Source organism: Schistocerca nitens, chromosome 2 (genome assembly GCF_023898315.1).
Source record: "Schistocerca nitens isolate TAMUIC-IGC-003100 chromosome 2, iqSchNite1.1, whole genome shotgun sequence".
NCBI lineage: Eukaryota > Metazoa > Arthropoda > Insecta > Orthoptera > Acrididae > Schistocerca > Schistocerca nitens.
The window spans coordinates 76441837-76464839 of NC_064615.1; the positions used below are offsets into that span (position 1 = coordinate 76441837).

The 23003-nt window shown below is 43.3% G+C and overlaps 1 protein-coding gene across 1 annotated transcript in view; it reads left to right on the top strand.

Moving 5' to 3' along the window:
* Nucleotides 1-21862: 21862 nt before the first annotated feature.
* The window catches only part of LOC126235746 (serpin B6-like), a 76066-nt gene continuing 74925 nt past the window's right edge, over nt 21863-23003 (top strand). The window contains exon 1 of the mRNA XM_049944531.1: nt 21863-21915. The gene's annotated coding sequence lies outside the window, so the exon portion shown is untranslated. The remainder of the gene's footprint in view (nt 21916-23003) is intronic.

The following is a 23003-nucleotide window of genomic DNA, read 5'->3' on the forward strand; positions in this document are numbered from 1 at the left end:
AACATCGGGGAGAGGCTACAACCCTGTCTCACTCCTTTCCCCACCACTGCTTCCCTTTCATGCCCCTTGACTCTTATAACTGCCATCTGGTTTCTGTACAAATTGTAAATAGCCTTTCGCTCCCTGTATTTTACCCCTGCCACCTTCAGAATTTGGAAGAGAGTATTCCAGTTAACGTTGTCAAAAGCTTTCTCCAAGTCTACAAACGCTAGAAACGTAGGTTTGCCTTTTCTTAATCTTTCTTCTAAGATAAGTCGTAAGGTTAGTATTGCCTCACGTGTTCCGACATTTCTACGGAATCCAAACTGATCTTCCCCGAGGTCCGCTTCTACCAGTTTTTCCATTCGTCTGTAAAGAATTCGTGTTAGTATTTTGCAGCTGTGACTTATTAAACTGATAGTTCGGTAATTTTCACATCTGTCAACACCTGCTTTCTTTGGTATTGGAATTATTATATTCTTCTTGAAGTCTGTGGGTATTTCGCCTGTCTCATACATCTTGCTCACCAGATGGTAGAGTTTTGTCATGACTGGCTCTCCCAAGGCCATCAGTAGTTCTAATGGAATGTTGTCTACTCCCGGGGCCTTGTTTCGACTCAGGTCTTTCAGTGCTCTGTCAAACTCTTCACGCAGTATCTTATCTCCCATTTCATCTTCATCTACATCCTCTTCCATTTCCTTTATACTGTCCTCAAGTACATCGCCCTTGTATAAACCCTCTATATACTCCTTCCACCTTTCTGCCTTCCCTTCTTTGCTTAGAACTGGGTTGCCATCTGAGCTCTTGATATTCATACAAGTGGTTCTCTTCTCTCCAAAGGTCTGTTTAATTTTCCTGTAGGCAGTATCTATCTTACCCCTAGTGAGACAAGCCTCTACATCCTTACATTTGTCCTCTAGCCATCCCTGCTTAGCCATTTTGCACTTCCTGTCGATCTCATTTTTGAGACGTTTGTATTCCCTTTCGCCCGCTTCATTTACTGCATTTTTATATTTTCTCCTTTCATCAATTAAATTCAATATCTCTTCTGTTACCCAAAGATTTCTATTAGCCCTCGTCTTTTTACCTACTTGATCCCCTGCTGCCTTCACTACTTCATCCCTCAGAGCTACCCATTCTTCTTCTACTGTATTTCTTTCCCCCATTCCTGTCAATTGTTCCCTTATGCTCTCCCTGAAACTCTCTACAACCTCTGGTTCTTTCAGTTTATCCAGGTCCCATCTCCTTAAATTCCCACCTTTTTGCAGTTTCTTCAGTTTCAATCTGCAGTTCATAACCAATAGATTGTGGTCAGAATCCACATCTGCCCCTGGAAATGTCTTACAATTTAAAACCTGGTTCCTAAATCTCTGTCTTACCATTATATAATCTATCTGATACCTATTAGTATCTCCAGGATTTTTCCAGGTATACAACCTTCTTTTATGATTCTTAAACCAAGTGTTAGCTATGATTAAGTTATGCTCTGTGCAAAATTCTACAAGGCGGCTTCCTCTTTCATTTCTTCCCCCCAATCCATATTCACCTACTATGTTTCCTTCTCTCCCTTTTCCTACTGACGAATTCCAGTCACCCATGACTATTAAATTTTCGTCTCCCTTCACTACCTGAATAATTTCTTTTATATTCGTGATGTATGGAACAAGAATTAATCTAATGTGATCTAATTTAATCATATCATATTGATAACTAGCCATGAAGAGTCATGAATTACCGTAGTTTTTGCCAATACCATTAACCAAATCTAAGCTTGAAAATAAAAGAGGACAGTTTTTGTAATAAACCTGGACTTCAGTCAAGACCCTTTCGTCCCTCTTAGTTAACCACAAAAGATGTCTGATAGACCTCTATTCTGAAGTAACAAAGTGTGCATGCATTTAAGGATGAAGTGCATGATGTGAAGTTCTGGACGGAGATACGAATCCAACACGATTCTTTCCCTGTCTACGGAATCCTTTTCATGTTAATATCAAACATCAGCAATTACTCGTATACTACATTAAAACTAAAGTAACTGATGAAGACGTTACTTGATAACAAAAACGCGTTGCCTATCTTGATTTACTTGCGCCTAGAAATGGCTATCGAGTACTGCCAAACCAAAAGGCAACAGATCTTGTTGCCTTCCGATATTCGTCGCTGTCAGTTCTTCCATATGATTTGGTCGACATGACCTGTTTCAAGTTGTGTATGACAGACAATGTTTTAGTAAATCAATTGCTTTCCTTTGCAATAAACAGAAAGGTTTTCATACTAAGCTATCCAAGTACAAACTTTTCGTAATATTAGTTCAAGTTTAATATTCGCTTCTCTAATGTAGGAAAGTATTTCACAGCTGCAAAACTCGCATCCGACTCATTGAGCTTACACTTAGCGCTGACCATAAATTCTAGCTCAGAGTGACACAAGATTAAGTAACCTAATGTAGCGAAGACTGTTTGCCAGTGTTCTTTCTCACCGGAAAATGCGCAATTCATTCATTGGGCTCCAATAGTACACTGTAACAGTAATTTCTGTGTGTATGCAATGCATGCGGATTGTGGAATTTAGTGGTGCTCTCTCTTCCACTTCTGTATACAATATGCCAGACCTAAACGGGCCCTTTATCATTACAGGCCCTGGGCAGTGCAACATCATACCGACAACAGTAATGTGTTTATACTGACAACCTGACTGTTCGTTTTACCTGATTTTGTAATCATTTAAATAAAACATGACCTTCCAGTGGGAGACATTTTGTCCCACGTTTCCTTCTGTGAAATTTGTCAGTAAGCTTTTTGCCTTCCAACCAGTGAAATGCGGCAGAGTACGGCCGGTAAACGATTCACAAACCACGATTTAGTGCCGTTAAGATGATTTCTTTAAACATTGTCGTAGCTGAAGGAATTTAGTTTCGTCCTAAATCGTCTCAAGCAGCAATGTTCACAGACATCTCAAATAGGAGAAAGCTCATTATCCAGGTACGAAGGTTCTAAAGCAGACTTCCCACAGTTTGTGTCAGGTTGGTCTTTTCGTCTGATAGCACTGCGTAAGTATTTTGTCTATAGGTATCACAAGTTGTGTTCATGTAGCTGTGGGAATCATTGGTTGAAAACGAGTTTAACACCAATGGGTAGCCGGCCGAAGTGGCCGTGCGGTTAAAGGCGCTGCAGTCTAGAACCGCAGGACCGCTACGGTCGCAGGTTCGAATCCTGCCTGGGGCATGGATGTTTGTGATGTCCTTAGGTTAGTTAGGTTTAACTAGTTCTAAGCTCTAGGGGACTAATGACCTCAGCAGTTGAGTCCCATAGTGCTCAGAGCCATTTGAACCATTTGAACCAATGGGTACAGTACTGCTAAATATTCAAAATGATTATCAACGTAAGTCTGAGTTCATCCGCAAACTGAGGCGAATTTATAATATTGACGCTAGACCATATATCCTTTTCTTCCTTGAGTGGGCACTGGAAGGCGTTTACACACACGTATACAATACTATGAATACTTCGAAGGCTATAGTTAACGTTGCTACTTTTGTTTTTTTAATTCTTCTGGGTCTTCAGCGTGCAATATGTGTTGTAGATACATTCTTAGAGCAAAAAATTGACCGCCGAGTCGTTCACGTAAGGTGGGCAATACAGTCGTGCTCCTCTCAGAATCCTATGTCCGGCAATATGCTCGATCTGTCAACATTGTAGACCTCGGCACTTCCCAGAGGAAGTCTTGACTTCAGTCTTAGTACTTTATTCTTGACTACTACCGTAGACTTGAGGCAAAACGCGAGACTAGCTAATACGATGTCTGGTAACTAAAAGCACACGTCGACAAAGTTTTTATCGCCCCTTTCCTCTCGGTGCTGAAGCTATGAGTGTAATTCAAGCTAATCTACAATAGATTTCGCTTTCTGTCACACTGGTAATAACAGTTTGGTCCAACAATGTTTTAGCGAAAGATTTCTTTGCCGACCATCTGCCTCTGAACACCGCATGCGTCTGAGTTCTCTGGGACCCGTTTACTGCCTATCGGCAGGGGCTGAGGCACTGCATTGTCTCGCCTTCTGCCGGCAACGTCTGCTCCACTCCAAACTCTCGACCATGTAAAATGCTGTAATGTTGTTGAGTGGTGACTCATAAAATCTGTCTACGATTTGTGTTTCCCTCTTGATGGCAAAGGAGGCACAAAACCGTTTTTATTTGATGATTATTTTATTACACTAGAATGCACTACACCAATGTGGCACAGAATTAATTTCATTGTTTCTGATCCAGTGCACTACAATTAAAGCGTCACATTCTGTTCTTTTTCCTGTTTGGGAGGTTCCTCAAATAATTTATTATTGTCATGGATTCATATGTGTTAGGCACAGAGAGTAAATGCAATGTAATGTGTTGGATTTCTTTTTTTGATTCTCTATGGTAAATGGATGCAAAAGATTGTGCCAATACCTATCAGAACCTGCTCTATAGCTACTCAGGCAAATTGCTTGTTTTGAGGTCTATACCTTAATTAGTGGAGAAGTGAACGCTGTTCACAAGTGATATTTAAAATATTAAATTGGATTTAAGGCGAAAAAATTGCCCATATTTGAAGCTACCCAGAGAAAAGGGAAGTTGCTAGAGCCGCTGTTAGCAAAAGTCTGCAGGGAGTTCCTAATTGCTACTGTGGAAATTTAGCATAGAGGCCCTACAGTAATCAAGAGGTTCATTTCCTTCATACTTATCACCCTGGCATGTGAGTCTTAAGTGAAGAATAATATTGAAATTCGTATCGCTGATGGTCGATTCGAATTTCTTCAGAGACGCTGGTATTGCGAAGGAGCTTGGCAGTCAGAAAGCCAAGATCTGTCACCATTAACACAACTTACTGAGTCGAGCTACCAAGAGGATTTGATGTGTAAATGTTTTCTTTTGATTTCGATACAGAATTTTTTCTGGAAATTCGCAGCTCCATAAAATATATCAGAAAAAAAGCACGCATACTCTGGCCCCTACCACGATGAAAACTTACGACTGATTAGCCGTTCTGACCCGAGACACGGGCGGTACCACCAAGCTACGGACTCACTGCTGCCTCTACGAAACTCTCATCATGGTATTTGTATCTGAGCCTCATAACGCATCGTGAAAGATAATAAAAGTTGTCACTTATGTGAAGAATAGCATTTCTTTAGGCAAAAAATTTAATTTTCTGTCTCAGTGTCCTAGTTTACATGAGGATTATATAGCACGAGTCATTCAAATGGAAAGGGAATATCAAGTGAATTTAGCGAGTCAATTCAGTACCATAAGCGGAAGTGATTGCACTGCCACAGTGTTGCCTAATGTTTGTGACGATGTTGCCAATTCTCAGCTGTGCTAGGAACAGCTCTGTAGCGGTATGCGAGGAGAATCCCGCGCTCGTGTCAGGAGGATATGGAGAGGAGGCGCGGGGTTTCGTTAATATGGAGCGTTTTCTCCTACTAGTTGTCTCAAACATTCAGGTGTATAATCTTCCATCACGATTACAGTTTCCTACAAAATATATACGAATAAAACATTTAACTTGTTACTTTGTGACAAAAGATTATTTCAGTACAATAGAAAGTCTTTGGAAATCACTTATGCCCACCTGTCACAAAAGTAATATAACAAACACTTTGCGCCTAGAAATCTATTGCACCTATGTGCAGTCTTGTAACGTTTAAATAAATCCGTCTTAACGGCACTAAATCGTGGTTTGTGAATCATTTACAGGCCGTACTCTGCCGCATTTCACTGGTTGGAAGGCAAAAATCTTACTGACAAATTTCACAGAAGGAAAAGTGGGACAAAATGTCTCCCACTGGAAAGTCATGTTTTATTTAAATGATTACAAAATCAGGTAAAACGAACAGTCAGGTTGTCAGTATAAACACATTACTGTTGTCGGTATGATGTTGCACTGCCCAGGGCCTGTAATGATAAAGGGCCCGTTTAGGTCAGGTATATTGTATACAGAAGAGGAAGAGAGAGCACCACTAAATTCTAATCCGTATGCATTGCATACACACAGGAATTACTGTTACAGTGTACTTATGGAGCCCAATGAATGAATTGCGTATTTTCCGGTGAGAAAGAGCACTGGCAAACAGTCTTCGCTACATTAGGTTACTTAATCTTGTGTCACTCTGAGCTAGAATTTATGGTCAGCGACTAAGTGTAAGCTCAATGAGTCGGATGCGAGTTTTGCAGCTGTGAAATACTTTCCTACATTAGAGAAGCGAATATTAAACTTGAACTAATGTTACGAAAATTTTGTACTTGGATAGCTTAGAATGAAAACCTTTCTGTTTATTGCAAAGGAAAACAATTGATTTTCTAAAACATTGTCTGTCATACACGACTTGAAACAGGTCATGTCGACCAAATTATATGGAAGAACTGACAGCGACGTATATCGGAAGGTAGCAAGATCTGTTGTCTTTTGCTTTGGTAGTACTCAATAGCCATTTCTAGTCGCAAGTAAATGAAGAAAGGCAACGCGTTTTTGTTATCAAGTAACGTCTTCGTCAGTTCAAAAATGGTTCAAATGGCTCTGAGCACTATGGGACTCAACTGCTGTGGTCATAAGTCCCCTAGAACTTAGAACTACTTAAACCTAACTAACCTAAGAACAGCACACAACACCCAGCCATCACGAGGCAGAGAAAATCCCTGACCCCGCCGGGAATCGAACCCGGGAACCCGGGCGTGGGAAGCGAGAACGCTACCGCACGACCACGAGATGCGGGCTCTTCGTCAGTTACTTTAGTTTTAATGTAATCTACGAGTAATTGCTGATGTTTGATATTAACATGAAAAGGATTCCGTAGTCAGGGAAAGAACCTGTTCTTGGGAAACTACTTCTGTAGTGACCAAAAGGCATCAAATGATCTTCAAGTACAGTGTTCCAGCAGAGGTATGAAGAAAATGATAGTAATAATGACGGTAATAATCGAATTATGCGGTAACTTCACACTTCCCAGTGTATTTCCTCGAACTAAGAAATTTGCTGAATTAGTAAAAATTTCAAAATGGCTTCACATCGAGCCTATGATAACTAGAAGAGTCTTTACATCCTGCTGACATGAGAATAGCATAATCTACGCTTCAGAAGCTTGCTTCTACTCAACCATTAAATACATTCGCGTTTTTTCCACTGTGACTAATTTTGTAAGCTAAGCACATCATCTGTTACAGCACACTCCTGGGGCTGGGAAATGTGGCCAAAATTGTCTGGCGGAACGAACTATCACAGGTGCAATGCGTGGGTTCAGGCATTGACTTTTAAGAGGCACAAACAGATTTACTTTACCCCTGGAAACATCAAGAGAAAGACGTTATAATGCAGAATCCGCATTAAACATCACGTTCCTTCATTACCAACTGGGCAGAGCCGGTTTACGTTGGGAGAAGTCATAGCGGAAGTCATGGTAAACAGAAATACAGTCGCCAGTAACCTTACTTACACTAGAAATTTTATTTTATTTGATGAACCCATAGCCATTTAAAGAAACAGGGTTCTTACTTTACTCGTACTTGATTGAACTAGAGACGTTGAAAAATTTGGTGCTGGACTGTGATTCGAATTCGTATCTCCTCTTTCGAGGATATGAGTCTCTCGGAACAGTATAGTACAATCATTTTGTGCCTTTTCTCAAGACTGCGATCTTCTCTAGGTCTCCTCCAAAGGTAAGTATGTGGGTCCGAATCCTGATCCAATACAAAAATATTCATAATTTCATTTCAAGCCCTATTACGTGCACACCGGCCTGTTAGTGAAAATAAACGTACATTTTTAATGTCTGTTCATGTGTTGCCAACAATCACAATAGGTGTCATTTCTGGTCAAACACGCACACATCTTACTATTGGTGATGTTTTGGTTGGCAGGAGAGCCAACACTGGGTTACTAGAGGAGGCCGAAAGGCACGCGTTTTAGCTCACGCAGGCTGGCGTGAGGTCTGGAACAGGACAAGGAAATTAGAATTTAGAAAAACGGACGTAGCTGGTGGAATACTTAACTTTAATCCGTTAATGAAGAACGTCGGTACATGATTCACAATATCAATAGTAACTGATAATGGCGCCTTGCTAGGTCGTAGCAAATGATGTAGCTGAAGGCTATGCTAAACTATCGTCTCGGCAAATGAGGGCGTATTTTGTCAGTGAACCATCGCTAGCAAAGTCGGCTGTACAACTGGGGCGAGTGCTAGGAAGTCTCTCTAGACCTGCCGTGTGGCGGCGCTCGGTCTGCAATCACTGATAGTGGCGACACGTGGGTCCGACGTATTCTAATTGACCGCGGCCGATTTAAAGGCTACCACCAAATAAGTGTGGTGTCTGGCGGTGACACCACATTCCTCCCCCGCAAATCGGCGTACGGTGGTGGCATAGGGCTTCCGCCCGCCGTGGGGAGGACCCCATGTTGACGTATGCGACGAGGTGGGGAGCCTAACAGGCGAGGCTGTGCCACCCGCACCCTGCCATTCGGACCGCGGGGAGCTAGGAAACCCCTGAAAACCTGCTCCAGGGTGCACGCCAACATGCGGTGTATGTGCCCGTAGAGATACAGGAGGGGCCGAAGGGTCGACCTCCATCGGGCTGGGGCATCCGACGGGCGAAGGCGACATATCGTCCGGAGCGGGCAAGAGTTCCATGTCTGAGGACAACTGGTCCCGGGAAGCGATCGACGGCGCGTGACCCAGGGAGGCGCCCGGCGACTGCAGCGAAGCGTCCACTGCGGGCGTCGCTGGCGGGAGAACAGGCGGCGGCGGCGGCGGCGGCGGCGGCGGCGGCGGCGCGCCTCCATGGGGCAAAATGGAAGGCAGCGTCGGTAACACCTGGGGCTGAGGCGAGTCAGTAGATGGGTCCCCAGGGTGCTGACCGGACGGCACCGTCGCTAAAAGCAGACGGCGAGCGGCAGATCCCATGTGACGACAGAGGCGCAGCTGGTTGAGATGCCGGCGCACCTCACCAGAGGCCCCCAAAACCAGATACATAGCGCGTCCGAGGCGGCGAAGAATGCGCCCTTCGAGCCAACGCCGTGAACCTCGGTAGTGACGATAGGAGACAACGTCGCCTGGAGCAAAAGCAGGTGTCTGCCGCTGCACAGGAACCTGATGCGGCGGATGTAGTAAAGACATCAAGGTTCGATGATGACGACCGTGGAGCAACTCAGCTGGCGAGCGACCATCTCGGGGCTGAGAGCAATGCGAGGACAAAAAGAGCAACAACGCGTCCTCCCGAGAATGCGACTCTTTCAACTTCAACATCTGTGACTTGAAAGTCCTGACCAATCGTTCAGCGGCACCGTTTGACTGTGGCGAAAACGGCACGGACGTCAGATGTTGAATACCATTGGCCTTGCAGAATGACTGAAATTCTGCGGACATGAATTGTGGGCCATTGCCGGAAACAATAGTCTGTGGAAGACCTTCAATGCAAAAGATAGCAGATAACGCTTGGATGGTGGAAGACATCCGGACAACAAAAGGAAAATTACTGAATGAATCCGCCACAACCAACCATCGAGCATTCCAGAACGGACCAGCAAAATCGATGTGTAAGCGTTGCCAAGGGGAAGTGGCTTTTGGCCATGCAAAGAATTTCCGCGGTGGTGCTGATTGTTGTTCGGCACACACCATGCAAGAAGAACACATATTCGTAATCGCGGCATCGATTCCGAACCAAGTACAGTGCTGACGAGCAAGTTGTTTCGTTCTCACTATACCCCAATTTCCTTGGTGGAGAAGCCGTAAGAGACTGTAACGAACGTGGGACTACGACCCTGGACTGATCATTATCAGAACGCAACAGCAAAACACCACATCGAACAAAAAGTCTCTCCTTGTGAGCAAAAAATCGGCGAACCAACGGGTCCCCAATCCGTGACTTTGGGAGGGGCCATTGCGTAGCAACAAAACGCAGAACGGTAGCAAGGACAGGGTCGGCAGCTGTGGCTGTAGCTACACGACGAAAATCAATCGGAAACGATTCGACCACGTCATCGGTATCCGAATCAATGAACATGCAAGCAAGTTCGGAGGAATCAAATGCTCTATCCTCAGCAACAGGCAAACGGGACAGCGTATCGGCGTTTCCGTGCTTGGCAGTGGACCGATACAAGATATCGTAGCGGTACTGGGAGAGGAAAAGAGACCCGCGAATGAATTTCTGCGCTGTACATGGGGGTACAGGCTTGTTCGGATGAAAAAGCGATGTCAAAGGTTTGTGGTCTGTGATGATGGTAAAGTGACGACCATACAAGAAATCATGAAACTTTGTAACACCAAATACGAGAGCCAAAGCTTCTTTCTCGATCTGTGAATAATTTCTTTGCGCAGACGAGAGCAATTTGGACGCAAAGGCAATAGGGCGATCGTGCGATCCATCTTTGTGCGCAAGCACAGCACCGATCCCGAAATCCGATGCATCCACCATCAACAAAAGGGGCTTCTGGGGATCGAATGGCGTAAGGCAAGTATTGGAAAGCAACGCCAATTTCAACTGGCGAAAGGCGCGTTCGTATTCCGTCGTCTAGACGAACGGAACACCTTTACGGCGTAAGCGATGAAGCGGAGCTGAAATGGAAGAGGCGTGTGGTATATAACGGTGATAATAATTAATTTTTCCCAGCACACCCTGTAGCTGCCTCAAATTCTGCGGCGAAGGCAAGTCTTGTATGGCACGGAGGTGCTCGGGACTGGGATGTATGCCTTGGGCATTGAGTACATGTCCCAGGTAGGGCAAGTCACGAGCAAAAAACACACATTTGTCCTTCCGCAAGCGAAGACCATTTTGTCGCAAGACCTGAAATAACGTTCTGAGATTGTCTAAATGTTCTTCTTCTGTCTTTCCGGAGATCACAATATCGTCCAGATAGTTTGCTGCAGTAGGGACCAACGCACAAACAGTTTGTAGATATTGCTGAAACAATGCAGGGGCGGATGCACACCCGAATGGCAGTCGTTTGAATCGATACAAACCAAGATGTGTGTTAACCACCAAAACGCGCTGGGATTCTTCGTCCACCGGTATTTCCAAGTACGCATCTGCGAGGTCCAACTTCGAAAAATATTTACCCGGGCACCGTTTGCCATAAGATCTTCCGGGCGGGGTAAAGGAAAAGTTGCAATCACTAGTTGTGGATTCACTTTTGCCTTGAAGTCCACAAAAAGTCTCAATTTTCCGGAAGGTTTTGGCAAAATTACTAAGGGTGATGCCCAGAGAGAAGCCTGCACACGTTCAATTACACCTTGTGATTCCAAATCGTGAAATGTTTTTGCGACCTCATCACGCAATGCGTGGGGAACATTGCGCGCTCTGAAAAATTTCGGTTGCGCGTTTACTTTCAGTTCCAAATGTGCTTTATAGTTCTTAGCGCAACCAAGGCCCAGTGCAAAAATGTCTGCAAATTCTTCACATAGACGAGAAACACTGTCTGAAGGCACAGTCTGGTTCACTGATAGGACCTGTTTTACTATAAAGTTAAACAACTGAAATAAATCGAAACCAAACAAGTTCACTGCAGAAGAAGAACGAAGGACGTAAAATGACACAAGTTTTGTTTGTCCTTTGTATGTTGCAAGAAGGCTGCACTGTCCTAACACAGGGAGCCTGTGACCTGAATATGTAGTTAGCTTAACATTTGTGGCACGCAACGGAGGTGTGCCCAGCTGTTTGTACGTGTCTTGATTGATCAGCGAAACTGCAGCTCCGGTATCGAGCTGGAATGGTATCACTTTGCCGTTAATGTCCAAGTCTACAAAAAGTTTATTGTCCTGCTAACGACAAGAGCGACTGTCTCGTGCAACGTGAACTGACACTGGTACGTAATCACTTGCGACTTGGCGGGATTTCCGGCGACGTCGACGCACACTTTTCGTGGGACGAACACAGTCACTGTTAGAGAGAGTGGCACTGGGCGGAGTGGAATGAACTACATGAATTTCCATGGGCGAAAGTTCACGAGCCTGAGTATCCTTGGTTCGAATCCGGTGCGAAGCAAAGGGCCTGGAATGGTTGCGAGTTTCCGATCTGAGCTTTTTCTGGCAAACACTCTGAACATGTCGTTTTATATTACAGAAAAAGCAAATAGCCTGGCGTGACGGGCAATTCTCATGCAAATGTCTAGTAGCGCACCACGGGCATGATTTTAGCACTGCATTTGCTTGCCTATGCTGCACACGTGGCTGAGAGCCTGGCGGCAGCGGCTCGGCCGGGCGCGAGGGCTGTTTACTGCTCTGTGCAGCTCGCCCGGCGGGCCGATTAACCTGACACACGGCTGGTGAAGTTTCAAATGATTCCTGAGCAAAGAAGTGTGTCCTGCCGATCCAATATGTCCATCACTTGTTGAAGGGAGGGACTGACTAGTTTCAAAATCTGTTCCCATATACAAACATCAGAAACGTTCTGTGCAATTGCATCACGTACCATAGTATCTGAATAAGGGAGTCCACATTGACACTCCAAAGCACAATCCCTAGTAAGGCCTTGCGAGGTTGCAACCCACTCCCGATTAGTCTGACCTGCCGTACATTTTGTATGAAAGAAAGTATACCTTTTCGCAACTACATTGACTGAGTCTTTGAAATATGCATCTAAGGCAGACAAAATTTCGTCTTAGGACAGTGTTGCTACGTCGCGTCGGGGAAATAATTTGACTATCACGTGGTACGTTTGTACGCCGACCGATGATAACAAAAAAGGCTGCCGCTCGTTACCTTTAATTCTGTAGGCGGCGAGATGGAATCCAAATTGGCGTGACCACTTCGTCCAGCTTTCCACTGCAGCATCAAAGTTGGTGCAACAGCGTGTTGTGGACGCGTTAGCGGTGGAGCTGCCGCATCGAGCTGCCGCATCGTTTTGCATTGCTCGTTGACCCTGGACGAGCTGTCCAAGGGCATCCAGTAAGAACTGCGTCTGCTGATTCTGTAAGCGATAAAATTTGGACAGTACATCTGGCGATTGCGGCGAAGCCATTACACAAGTAAATCAGGGCAATATCGATAAGAACGCGGTTTTGGTTGGCAGGAGAGCCAACACTGGGTTACTAGAGGAGGCCGAAAGGCACGCGTTTTAGCTCACGCAGGCTGGCGTGAGGTCTGGAACAGGACAAGGAAATTAGAATTTAGAAAAACAGACGTAGCTGGTGGAATACTTAACTTTAATCCGTTAATGGAGAACGTCGGTAGATGATTCACAATATCAATAGTAACTGATAATGGCGCCTTGCTAGGTCGTAGCAAATGACGTAGCTGAAGGCTATGCTAAACTATCGTCTCGGCAAATGAGAGCGTATTTTGTCAGTGAACCATCGCTAGCAAAGTCGGTTGTACAACTGGGGCGAATGCTAGGAAGTCTCTCTAGACCTGCCGTGTGGCGGCGCTCGGTCTGCAATCACTGATAGTGGCGACACGCGGGTCCGACGTATACTAATTGACCGCGGCCGATTTAAAGGCTACCACCTAGCAAGTGTGGTGTCTGGCGGTGACACCACAGGTGAATAAGCAACTGATACTTAAGCTATATTTGTCGATGCACGGTAGGTGTGCAGTTTGACTGTCGCTTAGGCACAAAAGTTTGTATCCTTATTTTAGATTCAAACACCTATCAGCTGGTAAGATAAACCGATACGAAACATTTGATTTTACTTAGTTAACAATCCGATTTCGTGTTGGGTTCGTATCTCCGTCCAGAACTTCACATCATGCACTTCATCTTTAAATGCATGCACACTTTGTTACTTCAGAATAGAGGTATATCAGACATCTTTCGTTGTTAATTAAGAGGAACGAAAGGGTCTTGACTGAAGTCCCGGTTTATTACAAAAACCGTCCTCTTTTATTTTCAAGTTTAGATGTGGTTACTGGTATTGGCAAAAACTACGGTAATTCATGACTCATCATGGCTAGTTTTCAGTATGATATGATTAAATTAGATTACATTATATTAATTTTTGTTCCATAGATCATGAATACGATATTTCGTAATGATGTGGAACGTGTCATTCTAATGAAAGATTTCTTTACATACCACGATTCAGTTTCTTTACAATTTTTTATTCTCTCTCTCTCTCTCATTCTTTTTGATTTTTATCTCTCTCTCTCTCTCTCTGTCACACACACACACACAAACACACACACACAAACACACACATACTTTTTACGCATTACGTATTCCAGGCCGTAGCAGCCGCGACTTGGAGACACCAGCTATGGTCACTTCCCAGCCCGCTGTAAGATCACATCGGTTCGTCTTCTTCCTGCTGGTATTGTAACTGAGATTTGGCAACAAGGCAATGTATGTTTGGCAACTCTGTGATCGACGAGTTACTTCCTGGTGTGCACGGAATTAAGCCTCAAAGTTCACTTGATTTTACCTGTCATTTCCATTGAATAATCTGAGTTATTTTCGCTTGAGGTGTAACAAAAGGTTATAAATTTACGGTTTTCAGATCAGGAAAGTCATTGCACATGGAAATCGCAACTAATCTCATCCTTCAAATAGCGGTTTACAAGTTCTAGCCACTATTGGTCTCGTAAGAGGAAACCAAGACACATACTTCTCCACTAGCTCCGTGGTAACGTGCTGACCTGTGAAAAAGCGTCTGTTATGGTTTGCAGTTCCAGTCTCGTTGAGTGTAGCGTTTTTATCCCTTCTGCGAAAGAGCTACAAACAGTCACATCAAACGTCGTAAGGAAATCGCAAGAAGATACTTTGGGCTCATGGTGAAAAACTTACAATGCTGCAAAACAGGTAACGCCTCTTTCCGCTGCTGACAAGCAAATTTTGGGTTTCTAGGAATACATAACTTTATTTATGAAATGCCACATTTGCATACCTCTTGAATATGACACAGCATACCAATTAAACACAGACCCAATCAAAATCTAAGTGAGTAGTATTTTACCAATTCGTGTCGATAGAGGCACGCTCGTGTACAGATACTCAGTTTTATTAAAACAGACTTTCGTCGTAAGGTTATTGTGAGTAGTTTTATTACATTTCTTATAATACAGCTCACAATTTTCGTAAGGTTTCCTTTAGTGTTGTTAAAACAATAGTAAACACGAGAGAGAAATTAATCATCAACGATATATGAGAATTCTCTGATGTTATCTATAACAGTCTGAAAAGGCACATGCGGTTTATTGATTACATGCATGTAGAAAATTTGTTCTGAGTTAAAGCTGTCAAACAGGGTTTGAAGAAGAATAAAATGCCACTACCAGACGACAGCTAATGTAGAAAATACTTTTCCGACGTATTTTGGCACGATGCGCTCTCCCCATACATAATACAAAAGTTTCGAGATGCATCTACTGTCTGGCTGTCTGTTAAACCTGAAATGAACAAAATGTCGCAGAAGTTAGCCCTTTTCCACGTACGACTATTTTGGGTTGAGAAGTGAAGAGAATTATGTTACAAGTTCCATTAGATTGATAACTTTAGCAGGCAGCAGAATTGCGTTTTAAAAAATACGTCAGTGAATGTACTCGAACTCGAGACATCTTATCTACCGCGCGCGATACTTAGCATTGCGCTACTAGCTGATACGTAGCTATAACAGCTTCAGAAGTCAACAACAATTCCTCCAGAATTTCTGCATTCCACAGCGCTGTGGGATAATGCATATGGCCAGGTCAATACTTCTGAGAGACAAACAGTTATACCTTTTCTTCTGCACTGCACGACGTTTTCAACAAACAGATAGCGCAATAGAGTATCTCAAGTGGAAAGGAACACTTCCTATTTTAATTTCTGCATCCTACACTGTTGGCAGTTCTGTGTAGGTGGCAGTTACGAGGCTGCCGAGGCAGCTAGTTCATGATGATTCGGTCAACCAAGTAAATGAATTTACTGAACATGCTGCAAATTGATACAGGGAGCCTGTGTGTCAGTATTCTCAGCCAGTGTGGCACAACGGCGTTATGATAGAAAAATGAGCCACTGAGAAGAGGATTTGGTGGTTTGTTGGGCTGATGATAGGTTCATATATCTATGGTCTGGGTTCGATTCCAACCAGGGAGAGACAGATCCCATTCTCTTCTGGCTGCACCAAGTGAAGAAGATATAATGGCATTGTAGTCTGAAATTCACTTTAAAAATGATATTCCTTATCTACCAGGTAGACGTTAGGTTCAGCCACAATAAAGTCAGGAGTGGCGACATGTAGAAACTCTATCACCAGAAACCTTTCTTATACTAGTTATTTATTTCTAGTGACGAAACAAACTCTATGTAGGCTCACAGGACACTTATTCCATCTTTTATCTGAGCTTCTGTATGTCGATAAATTGGTTCTGAACTGGAAATGCAACTCAGACCGCCCTTAACGCGGAATTTGTTCCCTTCGTGACAATACAGCTCGGCTACAATTGTTTGTTTGTTCAGAACTGCAGATTCCTCAACATCTCCACATATTGCGCGTGAATGGGTTCGAATCCTGGCCCGGCACTAAAGATTTCATTATGTATTATCAAGATCTAGAATGAGAACACCTATCTGCTTGTGGACAATAATTTCGATGTTTAATGTATTTTCGTTCGTTGTCAACACTAACGATATTTGACGTTTTTGACTCCCAATGAGACACAGAACTATTTGCGAGATCACTGTAAGTTCAAGATGTTATTCCGAGCTGCTGGTGGAGAAAAATTTGGTAGCTGACGTCTCTTTGTGTGTAGTCAACAACGATATATGTGGAGCTCTATTTCCAGTCAGCACTGAACTCTTCGTCATATTATTTCTAGTTCAAACATGCTCACTTGTCACTGCTGGTGCAACAAACCTACATTTAACTTTCGTTTTCTCTAGAATATAACAGCGATAGGTGCCGGGTTGGAGTCCTGGGACGAAAAGAATTACTGTTTCGTCTCGTTATTTCAGTTAAAACATCTAGCTACTGCCGAGAAAATGCGATATGTCACAGTTGAATGTGCTTCGATATCTATACGATTAGGTTCTGGGTTCGAATCCATGTCCAACACAAAGGTTTACCTCACGGCATTTCAAGTAAGTTACTTGTTAAGAAGCAATATTTAACATATCTCGTAGTTCGTTAACAGGGACAATAGGTGCTGGGTAGGAATTCACGTCCGTTATAAATGTTTGCGTTATGTAACTTAATATTGGTATTTGCTAATTCATACTGTCTAAAATCGAGGTATATCACTCTCTGTATGCCTAATCAGGAAAGAATGTTAGTTTCCGTCAGTCACGAAATCTTTGCTTAGTCTGCATGACCTGGGTTTGAATCCATATGCAGAACGAGACAGTTCGTCGTGTCATTTGAAGTTCATTCATATTCTCAAGTAGCTGCTCGTGAATGAGTTAAATTTTTAATGTCATGTTGTGTTAAATAATAAGTACGGTATGTTACTTTGAAGAGGAAATCATGTATACGACGAACTTACTACGCGCATTACCTATCTGACGTAATAATGAGAGTGGTGTTGTTGTTGTTGTGGTCTTCAGTCCTGAGACTGGTTTGATGCAGCTCTCCATGCTACTCTGTCCTGTGCAAGCTTCTTCATCTCCCAGTACCTACTGCAACCTACATCCTTCTGAATCTGCTTAGTGTATGCATCTCTTGGTCTCCCCCTACGATTTTTACCCTCCACGCTGCCCTCCAATACTAAATTGGTGATCTCTTGATGCCTCAGAACATGTCCTACCAACCGATCCCTTCTTCTGGTCAAGTTGTGCCACAAACTCCTCTTCTCCCCAATCCTATTCAGTACCTCCTCATTAGTTGTGTGATCTACCCATCTAATCTTCAGCATTCTTCTGTAGCACCACATTTCGAAAGCTTCTATTCTCTTCTTGTCCAAACTATTTATCGTCCATGTTTCACTTCCATACATGGCTACACTCCATACAAATACTTTCAGAAAAGACTTCCTGACACTTAAATCTATACTCGATGTTAACAAATTTCTCTTCTTCAGAAACGCTTTCCTTGCCATTGCCAGTCTACATTTTATATCCTCTCTACTTCGACCATCATCAGTTAATTTGCTCCCCAAATAGCAAAACTCCTTTACTACTTTAAGTGTCTCATTTCCTAATCTAATCCCCTCAGCATCACCCGACTTAATTCGACTACATTCCATTATCCTCGTTTTGCTTTTGTTGATGTTCATCTTATATCCTCCTTTCAAGACGCTATCCATTCCATTCAACTGCTTTTCCAAGTCCTTTGCTGTCTCTGACAGAATTACAATGTCATCGGCGAACCTCAAAGTTTTTATTTCTTCTCCATGGATTTTAATACCTACTCCGAATTTTTCTTTTGTTTCCTTTACTGCTTGCTCAATATACAGATTGAATAACATCGGGGAGAGGCTACAACCCTGTCTTACTCCCTTCCCAACCACTGCTTCCCTTTCATGTCCCTCGACTCTTATAACTGCCATCTGGTTTCTGTACAAATTGTAAATAGCCTGTCGCTCCCTGTATTTTACCCCTGCCACCTTTAGAATTTGAAAGAGAGTATTCCAGTTAACGTTGTCAAAAGCTTTCTCTAAGTCTACAAATGCTAGAAACGTGGGTTTGCCTTTCCTTAATCTTTCTTCTAAGATAAGTCGTAAGGTCAGTATTGCCTCACGTGTTCCAACATTTCTACGGAATCCAAACTGATCTTCCCCGAGGTCGGCTTCTACTAGTTTTTCCATTCGTCTGTAAAGAATTCGTGTTAGTATTTTGCAGCTGTGGCTTATTAAACTGATTGTTCGGTAATTCTCACGTCTGTCAACACCTGCTTTCTTTGGGATTGGAATTATTATATTCTTCTTGAAGTCTGAGGGTATTTCGCCTGTTTCATACATCTTGCTCACCAGATGGTAGAGTTTTGTCAGGACTGGCTCTCCCAAGGCCGTCAGTAGTTCCAATGGAATGTTGTCTACTCCGGGGGCCTTGTTTCGACTGAGGTCTTTCAGTGCTCTGTCAAACTATTCACGCAGTATCGTATCTCCCATTTCATCTTCATCTACATCCTCTTCCATTTCCATAGTATTGTCCTCTATATACTCCTTCCACCTTTCTGCTTTCCCTTCTTTGCTTAGAACTGGGTTTCCATCTGAGCTCTTGATGTTCATACAAGTGCTTCTCTTATCTCCAAAGGTCTCTTTAATTTTCCTGTAGGCAGTATCTATCTTACCCCTAGTGAGATAAGCCTCTACATCCTTACATTTGTCCTCTAGCCATCCCTGCTTAGCCGTTTTGCACTTCCTGTCGATCTCATTTTTAGACGTTTGTATTCCTTTTTGCCTGCTTCATTTACTGCATTTTTATATTTTCTCCTTTCATCAATTAAATTCAATATTTCTTCTGTTACCCAAGGATTTCTACTAGTCCTCGTCTTTTTACCTACTTGATCCTCTGCCTTCACTACTTCATCCCTCAAAGTTACCCATTCTTCTTCTACTGTATTTCTTTCCCCCATTCCTGTCAATTGTTCCCTTATGCTCTCCCTGAAACTCTGTACAACCTCTGGTTCTTTCAGTTTATCCAGGTCCCATCTCCTTAAATTCCGACATGTTTGCAGTTTCTTCAGTTTTAATCTACAGGTCATAACCAATAGATTGTGGTCAGAGTCCACATCTGCCCCTGGAAATGTCTTACAATTTAAAACCTGGTTCCTAAATCTCTGTCTTACCATTATATAATCTATCTGATACCTTTTAGTATCTCCCGGGTTCCTCCATGTATACAACCTTCTATCATGATTCTTAAACCAAGTGTTAGCTATGATTAAGTTATGCTCTGTGCAAAATTCTACCAGGCGGCTTCCTCTTTCATTTCGTAGCCCCAATCCATATTCACCTACTACGTTTCCTTCTCTCCCTTTTCCTACTGATGAATTCCAGTCACCCATGACTATTAAATTTTCGTCTCCCTTCACTACCTGAATAATTTCTTTTATCTCATCATACATTTCATCAATTTCTTCGTCATCTGCAGAGCTAGTTGGCATATAAACTAGTACTACTGTAGTAGGTGTGGGCTTCGTATCTGTCTTGGCCACAATAATGCGTTCACTATGCTGTTTGTAGTAGCTTAGCCGTACACCTATTTTTTTATTCATTATTAAACCTACTCCTGCATTACCTCTATTTGATTTTGTATTTATAACCCTGTACTCACCTGACCAGAAGTCCTGTTCCTCCTGCCACCGAACTTCACTAATTCCCACTATATCTAACTTTAACCTATCCATTTCCCTTTTTAAATTTTCTAACCTACCTGCCCGATTAAGGGACCTGAGATTCCACGCTCCGATCCGTAGAACGCCAGTTTTCTTTCTCCTGATAACGACATCCTCAAAGTAGTCCCCGCCCGGAGATCCGAATGGGGGACTATTTTACCTCCGGAATATTTTACCCAAGAGGACGCCATCATCATTTAATCATACAGTAAAGCTGCATGTCCTCGGGAAAAATTAGGGCTGTAGTTTCCCCTTGCTTTCAGCCGTTCGCAGTACCAGCACAGCAAGGCCGTTTTGGTTATTGTTACAAGGCCAGATCAGTCAATCATCCAGACTTTTGCCCTTGCAACTACTGAAAAGGCTGCTGCCCCTCTTCAGTAACCACACGTTTGTCTGGCCTCTCAACAGATACCCCTCCGTTGTGGTTGTACCTACGGTACGGCTATCTGTATCGCTGAGGCACGCAAGCCTCCCCACCAACGGCAAGGTCCATGGTTCATGGGGGGGGGGGGAGGGGGGGGGAATGAGAGTGGTAACATTTCAGTATGTCATTTATTGTAATAAATGTGAGCTTCCAAGCCTTAAGGACAGTCTTACCTGTGATAAGGTGTTCCGTGATATTTGTAATACCATAATATTACTTTATATCTTGAGTTATTGCGATACAGAGTAGTGTTTTCTAGTGGTGACTTGTTTGAACCATTTTCAATAATCAAACGACTGTACCAAGGAGCGATTATAGGACCTGCTAGACAGCTGCGTTATGTTGGTTGAATGCGAATCAGGCGAAATACAATTCAGGTCGATCGGATACTTTTGAGCGTGACTGTACTTACGCTCTGTATTTTTATTTAAAAAAAAAACCTATCTGTTACCAACTGTTCGTATAAAAATTGTGAGCCATATGTTTGTGACTATTACAGTACTATCTATCACAAAGCGAAAAAAGTGGTCCAACTAAGACATTCATATTTCTTTACGTACTACACGAATATGTAATAAAAACTGAGGGTTCCTATTTAAAACAACGCAGTTGATATCCGTTTGACCTATGGCAGCGCTATCTAGCGGGCCAACCATAGCGCCATCTGGTTTCCCCCTTCATGCTAGACAAGTTTCCTTCTTTGTAGTTTTTTCCTTTGACGCTTATTTCGTGAGATATTTGGCCCGGTCACGATCAATGGACCACCCTGTATACAGGCAGCACAGGCGTTCACCGCAATTCGGCGATGTACTTCACAGAAGGGCTGAAGGAAATAAAGAATTAAAATGAACAAAAAGACACAAAGGAATGTAACTGTTGCTTTCCGTCTCTTAATGTTCGAGAATAAGGGACGACTAAACAGCATAATTAACTGAATGAAAAGCTACACAATTTTTGGAGTAAAGGTCAGTTCTCCCTGTGTACAACTGAGCCGTTTTTTTCCTCTTGTGCTTTTTCTAGGAGAAACAGACATATAGAAGGAGGAAGCACGATATGTGGCCCGACCAGGATGAAGCAGTAACAAAAAAAACCGTGAGCTCTCTAATCTTCGTTGTGTGGTGCTACCGCTCATAATCTGTGACCTTAAGAAAATTGCACGTCTAATACGTCGCGGATGACGTCAGGAGCTTCCGCGAAAGACTGAAACGCTCTGTCAGGGCTTTGAAATAGCGCCTCGCTTCCAGTACGACTCTTCAGTCGACTGGCATTGGACAGAAGCTGCAAGTAATTTTGCCTTCTTCTGAGTAAGTATGTAGACTATTCGTACTCGGGGACTACTAGCCTGAGAGACAAATAGCGTTTCATTTCTTAATGTACTGCATACTTAAACTCTGTTATCCGGAAACAAAAGAACCAAGTTTTGAGCGAACTGTGCAGTAATCTATTGCATTCGAAATATACGAAGAGTGAGTTTCAGATTGACTGCAAACGTGCCACCTATAATCCATAGTGTACTGATTTATATACCTCGACCACTCTACGTAGCGGGGGTGGACAAAAATATGGAAATACAAAAAACACATTGCCATGCCACACACGGTTTAGGACAACAGTTTGGATTCAAGACAGCTTCCATCTCTACAAAGTAGACCACAAACGCTCAATAATATCGAGACTGTAGTGCTCAGGGCAGATACGACAGTTCACTCTCGTGCTCATAAAAGCAGTCTTGGACGCTGTGTGAATAGGAATGCTGCCGTCTTGGAACACAAAAAATGGTTCAAATGGCTCTGAGCACTATGGGACTTAACTTCTGAGGTCATCAGTCCCCTAGAACGTAGAACTACTTCAACCTAACTAACCTAAGGACATCACACACATCCATGCCCGAGGCAGGATTGGAACCTGCGACCATAGCAGTCGCGGGGTTCCAGACTGTAGCGCCTAGAACCGCTCGGCCACTCCGGCCGGCTCTTGGAACACAGCATCTCCACACAGGAACAGACATTGTGCCATGGGGTGGACCTGTTCAGCCAAAATGTCCACATAATCGTTGGCAGAAATGCCACTTTGCAGAGTAAGCATGGGCCCATAGAAGACCTTGATATGATAACCGAAATCATCACTGAACCTCTGCCTCGTTTTACACGTGGGACGCAATCTCTCCAAGACGTTGGAAACAGCGTGAATACAAGACTAATCCAACGAAATGACGTTCTCCCATTGCTCCATAGTCCAGGTCTTATGACTTCAGCACAATGTCTTTCTGTCAGGCGCATTTGCATTGCTGAGGAGTGGCTTTGGAATTCCTTCTCGCCTTACCCAGCTTATGGGGCTTCCTTCGTGTTGTTTTCGAGCCGACAGGATTTGCGAGTGCGACGTTTAGTTCTGC